This window comes from Salvelinus alpinus, chromosome 9, assembly GCF_045679555.1.
Source record: "Salvelinus alpinus chromosome 9, SLU_Salpinus.1, whole genome shotgun sequence".
Taxonomy (NCBI): domain Eukaryota; kingdom Metazoa; phylum Chordata; class Actinopteri; order Salmoniformes; family Salmonidae; genus Salvelinus; species Salvelinus alpinus.
Genome location: NC_092094.1, coordinates 55,658,275 through 55,667,935, shown reverse-complemented (window position 1 = coordinate 55,667,935; position 9,661 = coordinate 55,658,275).

The window sequence follows — 9,661 nt, the reverse complement described above, 5'->3', positions numbered from 1 at the left end:
CTTGGTAACAGCACCTACTCTGAGGCTGTGAGATCGGTGAACTCAAGTTGAGTCTAAATCGCACTACTTCACTTTTGTACTGTCACTTTAACTCTCTGCTGAATGACTAATTCAGGACTATATCTAATCAATAGATACATTTGCAGTTTACATACACTTACGATGAAGAAATGTGTTTTTCAACCACTCCACAAATTTCTTGTTAACAAACTATAGTTTTGGCAAGTCGGTTTGGACATCTACTTTGTGCATGACACAATACATTTTTCCAACAATTGTTTCCAGAAAGATTATTTCACTTATAATTCACTGTATCACAATTCCAATGGGTCAGAAGATTACATACACTAAATTGACTGTGCCTTTAAACAGCTTGGAAAATTCCAGAAAATTATGTCATGGTTTTAGAAGCTTCTGATAGGGTAATTGACATAATTTGAGTCAATTGGAGGTGTACCTGTGGATTTATTTCAAGGCCTATCTTCAAACTCAGTGCCTCTTTGCTTGACATCATGGGAAAATCAAAAGAAAATCAGCCAAGACCTCAGAAAAAACATTGTAGACCTCCACAAGTCTGGTTCATCCTTGGGAGCAATTTCCAAACGCCTGAAGGTACCACGTTCATCTGTACAAACAATAGTACGCAAGTATAAACACCACGGGACCACGCAGCCGTCATACCGCTCAGGAAGGAGACGCGTTCTGTCTCCTAGAGATGAACGCACTTTGGTGCGAAAAGTGCATATCAATCCCAGAACAACAGCAAAGGACCTTGTGAAGATGCTGGAGGAAACGGGTACAAAAGTATCTATATCCACAGTAAAACGAGTCCTATATCGACATAACCTGAAAGGCCGCTCAACAACGAAGAAGCCACTGCTCCAAAACCACCATAAAAAAGCCAGACTCCAGTTTGTAACTGCACATCGGGACAAAGATCATACTTTTTGGAGAAATGTCCTCTGGTCTGATGAAACAAAAATAGAACTGTTTGGCCATAATGACCATCGTTATGTTTGGAGGAAAAAGGGAGAGCGAAGAACACCATCCCAACCGTGAAGCACGGGGGTGGCAGCATCATGTTGTTGGGTTGCTTTGCTGCAGGAGGGACTGGTGCACTTCACAAAATAGATGGCATCATGAGGCAGGAAAATTATGTGGATATATTGAAGCAACATCTCAAGACATCAGTAAGGAAGTTAAAGCTTGGTCACAAATTGGGTCTTCCAAATGGACAATGACCCCAAGCATACTTCCAAAGTTGTGGCAAAATGGCTTAAGGACAACAAAGTCAAGGTATTGGAGTGGCCATCACAAAACCCTGACCTCAATCCCATAAAAAATGTGTGGGCAGAACTGAAAAAGCGTGTGCGAGCAAGGAGGCCTACAAACCTGATTCAGTTACACCAGCTCTGTCAGGAGGAATAGGCCAAAATTCACCCAACTTATTGTGGAAGGCTACCCGAAACGTTTGACCCAAGTTAAACAATTTAAAGGCAATGCTACCAAATACTAATTGAGTGTATGTAAACTTCTGACCCACTGGGAATGTGATGAAAGAAATAAAAGCTGAAATAAGTAATTCTCTCTACTATTATTCTGACATTTCACATTCTTAAAATAAAGTGGTGATCCTAACTGACCTAAAACAGGGAATTTTTACTTGGATTAAATGTCAGGAATTGTGAAAAAACTGAGTTTAAATGTATTTAGCTAAGATGTATGTAAACTTCTGACTTCAACTGTAAGTGATCAGTACATGGGGTGTTCATAGATGGGGTGTTAACTGACCGGCATGCCTGTAAAATGACCTATATTATCCTAATGATGATGAGCAGGCTGCAGACTTTACACATGTAAATCAGCCCAAGGCCAGCCTGAACGTGCCAAAACATGAATCAGGTCAAGTGTTTTGGATAGACAAATAAAATGTATTTTGAGGCAGTATCCTAGTAAGATCATGCTGCTATAATATCACCCCAATTATGCCTGTAGCCTATCGACGGTTATCACAGAGGTTAACAGCGCTTTTCTTCAATCCATCCTGGTCGCAATTAATCAAAAGGTTTCCATCTTGGACTTGGGTTTTTGGACTGAAAGTATTAGCGATGTGGGTTCAGGTTTTTGTGATTGTGTGACCTATTATTGCCTCGTAAAATAACTAGACTCTGGTGAGTAGACTGGACACAATTGATCGTTTTGCCAGTGCAGTGCTATATTTGAACAGTATAGTGTCCAATAGCTCAATTTTAAGCTGTTTGACCACAGTAAAACTCCAACACTTGCTATGCCCAAGCTTTTAGTTAAAACTCACCTGATTTGACACACAATCAATCGTTTTTCCTGTACAGTGCAATTTGTTTGTGCAATACAACAAAAATATAGTAAGACTTTTGTTAAACATTACATTTCAAAATTGCATCCTTGAACAATAGCACCAGTAAATTAACAAAATGCATACAATCAAAATAATGCTTTCTTTAAAAAAAAATTGTCATTATATATTTTTTTACCCGTAGGCTATTATTATGTTCTTTACATTTATGTATTTATGCTCCAACTATTTCTCGATGCTATCTCACCAAATCTGAAACATAAATTGTATGGGGGTGGTAGGGATGTTGGGGAGGATAAGAAAGTTAAGACACAAAAAAATTGGGGTAAAAATAAAATAAATGTTTGGATTATCATGTAATTTGAATGGCAACACATTCCCTTACGCAGCATAATGAAAAATGGGATTTCCAATTTTGGGAAGAAATTGACAAAACTTTGCAATGGCCAACTGGAAAACCCATTGTCACTAAATGTATTCATATCATACACATAGCGTTTTACCGCAGACCTTTATTTGGAAGGGAAAAGCAGAAAATCGGAAGTGTCAATGTTGCTGCTGTGACGCTAATGTTGCTGACATGACGCTTATGCTGCAATGAGCTAATGCTGCCTGCATGAAAATTGACAAAAGGTGAAAGGTCACACAACGCATATTTAAAAGAACATAGTGTTATCATTTTTATAGTGATTTTTAGATGTGGGCGTTGTCAAGTATGCATAATGTTATTCTCAATGACTGTGATGCAAATGTTTATATTTATTTATAAAAAAGTCGTTATAAGCATTGTCTGTACGTCACAAATTGTCATGTGACATGCTGCACACTCACTTTTTAGTGTTCTCCAACCATACACCAAATGATGTATACATTGAATGGATGTGATACACTCACAGAGATAAATAGTGATATCATCTTTATATATGTCCCATATGGCGTCTATGAGCGCACGGGCAGCGCCATTGAGGCAATCTCTCTGAAGTGGTCAATTTTCTTCTACTTCTATGAGTTGGCAAACAAACTGAAAGGGTGCATACTATCACCTAGTGTTTGCTCACGAGCATAATCCCTTGGCTGATCCCTCCTGATGGCCCGGATGGAATCACGTGAGCCTTCTTTAACCAGTTCCAACCCAAATATTGGGGGGGCATCGGTCCAACCCAGTTGACTACTTTAAAATTATGGAAGTCCTCAATGGCAAGAGTCCTCTAACTCTATGGATACATTTAACAATAAACAATTTGAAAGCTATCTTTGAAAACGTTTTTTGAGCATTTTCACAAATTTGCATTTTATTTTTATTTTTTTATTTCACCTTTATTTAACCAGGTAGGCCAGTTGAGAACAAGTTCTCATTTACAACTGCGACCTGGCCAAGATAAAGCAAAGCAGTGCGACAAAAACAACAACACAGAGTTACACATGGGATAAACAAACGTACAGTCAATAACACAACAGAAAAATCTATATACAGTGTGTGCAAATGTAGTAAGATTCGGGCGGTAAGGCAATAAATAGGTCATAGTGACAAAATAATTACAATTTAGCAATTAAACCCTGGAGTGATAGATGTGCAGAAGATGAATGTGCAAGTAGAGATACTGGGGTGCAAAGGAGAAGAAAAATAATATCAATATGGGGATGAGGTAGTTGGATGGGCTATTTACAGATGGGCTATGTACAGGTGCAATGATCTGTAAGCTGCTCTGACAGCTGATGCTTAAAGTTAGTGAGGGAGATATGAGTCTCCAGCTTCAGTGATTTTTGCAGTTCGTTCCAGTCAATGGCAGCAGAGAACTGGAAGGAAAGGCGGCCAAAGGAGGAATTGGCTTTGGGGGTGACCAGTGAAATATACCTGCTGGAGCGCGTGCTACGGGTGGGTGCTGCTATGGTGACCAGTGAGCTGAGCTGAGATAAGGCGGGGCTTTACCTAGCAAAGACTTATAGATGACCTGGAGCCAGTGGGTTTGGCGATGAATATGAAGCGAGGGCCAGCCAACGAGAGCATACAGGTCGCAGTGGTGGGTAGTATATGGGGTTTGGTGACAAAACGGATGGCACTGTGATAGACTGCATCCAATTTGCTGAGTAGAGTGTTGGAGGTTATTTTGTAAATGACATCGCCGAAGTCAAGGATCGGTAGGATAGTCAGTTTTACGAGGGTATGTTTGGCAGTATGAGTGAAGGATGCTTCGTTGCGAAATAGGAAGCCGATTCTAGATTTCATTTTGGATTGGAGATGCTTAATGTGAGTCTGGAAGGAGAGTTTACAGTCTAACCAGACACCTAGGTATTTGTAGTTGTCCACATATTCTAATCTGTAGGCAGGCTGATTGTTTGTGTTTGTGGGGTATATCCTAAATGCCAGTATGGCATGGCTGTCTAATATTTAATATTTATTAATATTAGACAGCCATGCCATACTAGCCAATCTACTGTTGCTAGCCATAATTCTGACTTGTGCTCTGATATCTGCATCACTGTTTTCTGCACATTAACACATTACCTAAAATGGATCAAATGAAAGTGTTGGTTCACAGCTCCAATCCAGATGTGTTGGTCATTACTGAGACGTGGTTAAGGAAGTGTTTTGAATACTGTTGTTAACCTTTCTGGTTATAACCTTTTTCAGCAAGACAGATCTTCCAAAGGTGGGGGAGTGGCAATCTTTACCAAGGATCACCTTCAGTGCTCGGTTGTCTCCACCAAGTCTGTCCCCCAAAAATGTGATTTTCTGGTTTAAAGCATTAAACTTTCAAATAGCTCTTTGTTGACTGTTGCTGGGTGCTTTCGTCCCCCATCAGCACCAGTCTGTACCCTACCTGCCCTAAGCTCTCTCCTGGCCCCTTACACTAAGTCTGAATTTGTCCTGTTTGGTGACCTAAACTGGGACATGCTTAAACCACCTAACCAAGTCCTAAAGCAATGGGACTCACCCAGAAAAGGCTACTCTCCTCGATGTTATCCTCACAAATGATCTTGATATGTATCAGTCTGGTGTTTTCTGTAATGATCTTAGTGATCACTGTTTTACAGCCTGTGTTCGTAATGGCTGCTCAGTGAAACAACCTGTCCTGATTTGTCATAGACGCTTGCTAAAAAAAAATTATGAGCAAGTCTTCCTTCCTCTGTAAAATGGTATATAATCAGCTCTGTCGAAGACGCTTGGACCTTCTTTTTTTATATTTCCAGTGGTATTTTTAACAAACACGCCCCCATAAAGAAAAGGAGAATTAAAAACAGATTCAGCCCCTGGTTCGACCGTGATCTGACAGAGTTACTCCACCTCAAGAATTGCATTTGGCGAAAGGCTCGGCACACGCATACTCAGGCTGACTGGCTCTCGTTCAGGCAAATGAGAGATAAGTGCACTCAGGCTATCCGGAAGGACAAAGTTATTTACTTTAAGGAGCAGTTCTCTCTCTGTGGGTCTAACCCCAAGAAGTTCTGGAAAACGGTTAAAGACCTGGAGAATAAACCCTCCTCCTACCAGCTGCCCATGTCCCTTAATGTTGATGATGTGGTTGTTACTGACAAGAAGCACATGGCCGAGCTCTTTAATCACCACTTCATTAAATCAGGATTCCTATTTGACTCAGCCATACCTCCTTGCCTGTCCAACATTTCCTCATCTCCCACCCCTTCTAATGCGACTATCCCCGATGCTTCTCCCTCTTTTTCCCCTGCCCCGCTACAAAGTTTCTCCCTGCGGGCAGTCACTGAGTCCAAGGTGCTAAAGGAGCTCCTTAAACTTGACCCCAAAAAACCATCTGGGTCAGATGGTTTAGATCCTTTCTTCTTTAAGGTTGCTGCCCCTATCATCGCCAAGCATATCTCCGACCTTTTTAACCTGTCTCTCCTTTCTGGGGAGGTTCCCATTGAGTGGACGGCAGCCACGGTTCATACTTTATTTAAAAGGGGAGATCAAGCTGATCCTAACTGTTACAGGCCTATTTCTATTTTGCCCTGTTTATCAAAAGTGTTGGAAAAACTTGTCAATAATCAACTGACTGGCTGTCTTGATGTCTATAGTATTCTATCAGGTATGCAATCTAGTTTCCGCTCAGGTTATGGATGTGTCACTGCAACCTTAAAGGTCCTAACTGATGTCACCTCTGCCCTTGATTCTAAGCAATGTTGTGCTGCTATTTTTATTGACTTGGCCAAAGCTTTTGATACGGTAGACCATTCCATTCTTGTGTGCTGGCTAAGGAGTATTGGTGTCTCTGGGGGGGTCTTTGTTCTGGTTTGGCCTCTCTCAAAGAGTGCAATGTATAAAGTCAGAAAATCCGCTGTCTCAGCCACTGCCTGTCACCATTGGAGTACCCCAAGGCTCGATCCTAGGCCCCACGCTCTTCTCAATTTACAGATTCAGATTATACAGTCTTATACTCAGCTGGCCCCGCCCCAGATTTTGTGTTAAATGCTCTACCACAAAGCTTTCTTAGTGTCCAACAAGCTTTCTCTACCCTAAACCTTGTTCTGAACACCTCCAAAACAAAGTTCATGTGGTTTGGTAAGAAGAATGCCCCTCTCCCCACAAGTGTGATTACTACCTCTGAGGGTTTAGAGCTTGAGGTAGTCACCTCATACAAGTACTTGGGCGTATGGTTAGATGGTACACTGTCCTTCTCTCAGCACATATCAAAGCTGCAGGCTAAAGTTAAATCTAGACTTGGTTTCCTCTATCGTAATCGCTCCTCTTTCACCCCAGCTGACAAACTAACCCTGATTCAGACGACCATCCTTCCCATGATAGATTACGGAGACATAATTTATAGATCGGCAGGTTAGGGTGCTCTCGAGCGACTAGATGTTCTTTACCATTCGGCCATCAGCTTTGCAACCAATGCTCCTTATAGGACACATCACTGCACTCTATACTCCTCTGTAGACTGGTCATCTCTGTATACCTGTCGCAAGACCAATTGGTTGATGCTTATTTATAAAAATCCTCTTAGGCCTCACTTCCCCCTATCTGAGATTTCTACTGCAGCCCTCATCCTTCATATACAACACCCATTCTGCCTGGCACATTCTGTTAAAGGTCCCCAAAGCACACACATCTCTGGGTCGCTCATCTTTTCAGTTCGCTGCAGCTAGCGACTGGAACGAGCTGCAACAAACATTCAAACTGGACAGTTTTATCTCAATCTCTTCATTCAAAGACTCAATCATGGACACTCTTACTGACAGTTGTGGCTGCTTTGTGTGATACATTATTGTCTCTACCTTCTTGCCCTTTCTGCTGTTGTCTGTGCCCAATAGTGTTTGTACCATGTTGTGTTGCTACCATGTTGTTGTTATGTTGTGTTGCTACCATGCTGTGTTGTTGTCTTATGTCTGGTCCCGTGTGGCTCAGTTGGTAGAGCATGGCGCTTGCAACGCCAGGGTTGTGGGTTCATTCCCACGGGGGGACCAGGATGAATATGTATGAACTTTCCAATTTGTAAGTCGCTCTGGATAAGAGCGTCTGCTAAATGACAAAAATGTAAATGTCTCTCTTGATGTAGAGTTGTGTTGTCTCTCTTGTCGTGATGTGTGTTTTGTCCTAGATTTATTTAGTATTTATTTTTTAATTTTTAATTCCAGCCCCCGTTCCCGCAGGAGGCCTTTTTTGCCTTTTGTTAGGCCATCATTGTAAATAAGTATTTGTTCTGAACTGACTTGCCTAGTTAAATAAAAGTTAAATAAAAACAATGTATAATAACATGATAAACAGTGGTGGAAATAGTACCCAATTGTCATACTTAAATAAAATAAAATTATACTTTGTTTTTATTGTAGGAACACAAAGAAAGTACAAATACAGTAAAATAAAAGAACAACAAAAAAGATCTGGCAGTTACAGTGATGATACCTTCATCATATCATCATATTAGTTACATTGACATCTTTGAATTAGACCTTTTCCAAGTACGAAACCCATTTTTCCCAGTATTCTTGACCTCTCTCCTGTTGAGTTCTTAAAGCCAATGTTAGATCCAATGTTAGATCTTATTTCTCCCCAGTAAGTTTCGATTGTCCAAAAGATATGTCCAAAAAGTCCAAAAGATATGAGAGTGGTCCGCCCTCAATAGACCGCATTCTCTCCAACAAGGGTGTAGTGAGCCAGTCTGTTTTGATTTCAGTTTAGGTGTTATGAAGAAACGTATAACATTCTTCCAACAGAATTCTCTCCATGACCTTGAGTTGGTGGAGCTTTGTTGTGTCTCTAATATGTTCAACCATGTTTCATCAATTATTTCAATGTTAAGTTCCTCCTCTCATTTCTTTTTAATATAGTTTGAAGAATGTTTCTTTGAGGATTGAATACCCAAGTAGAGATTTGAAATATATTTTTTGTTACTCCCCAAGTTGTATGCGCTAGTGAATACTTGGATTAATTTTGGAGGTGCTCGAGGGTCAGTCACTTTTATATCCCTTAAGAAATAGTGTCGAACTTGTAGGTATCTGTAAAAATCTTGTTTATCCAAGCCATGTTTTTTTTACTTAGGTCCTGGAAGTTATCTAGGTCCCCATTCCTTATAATTGTACTGAATGATGTGATGCCTTTCTGTGTCCATTGTTGAAATCTGCTGTCCTGAGTTGCAGGGATGAAGCTGGGGTCGTATGCGGGCCAACTCAGCAGTTTGACCTCTCTGTCTAAATGATTTTGCTCAACTACCCTAAACCATGTCTTCAGAGAGAAATTAATCCACTGATTTTGTCTATTGTATATTTCTATTACCATGTCCTTATTTCCTAAAACTGACTGTATGGGTATCTCTGTCAAAGTAGTCTCTGTCTGGGTATCTCTGTATGGGTGTCTCTGTATGGGTGTCTCTGTCAAAGTAGTCTCCATGTCTTTCCATTTGGATTCGTATTCTGAATTGCACCAACACACCAGAGGTCTCAATTGGGCTGACACATAATAATCTTTTAGGTTTGGTAAGGCCATACCTCCACAGTTCTTTGGTAATTGTAATGTTGTATATCTAATTCTTGGTCTCTTACTGTTCCAGATAAACCTTGATATCCGTTTATCCCATTCCCTAAACTGTTTAGGCGGGATTTCTATGGGCAGCGATTGGAACAAATACAGTAACCTTGGCAGGATGTTCATTTTGATTGTTTCAATTCTACTACTAAGATCTAAGGGAAGTGAATTCCACCTGTCTAGGTCATCATATATTTTCTTGTTGATGTGATCGTAATTCGTGCAATAAAGTTTGGCTGTATCTTTTGGTTGATATACTCCAAGATATTTAATGGATGAAGAGGTTCAGTGGAAGTTATACCTGCTCTTCAGCTCTTCCTGTGGGGTATAATTATATACTAGGGCTT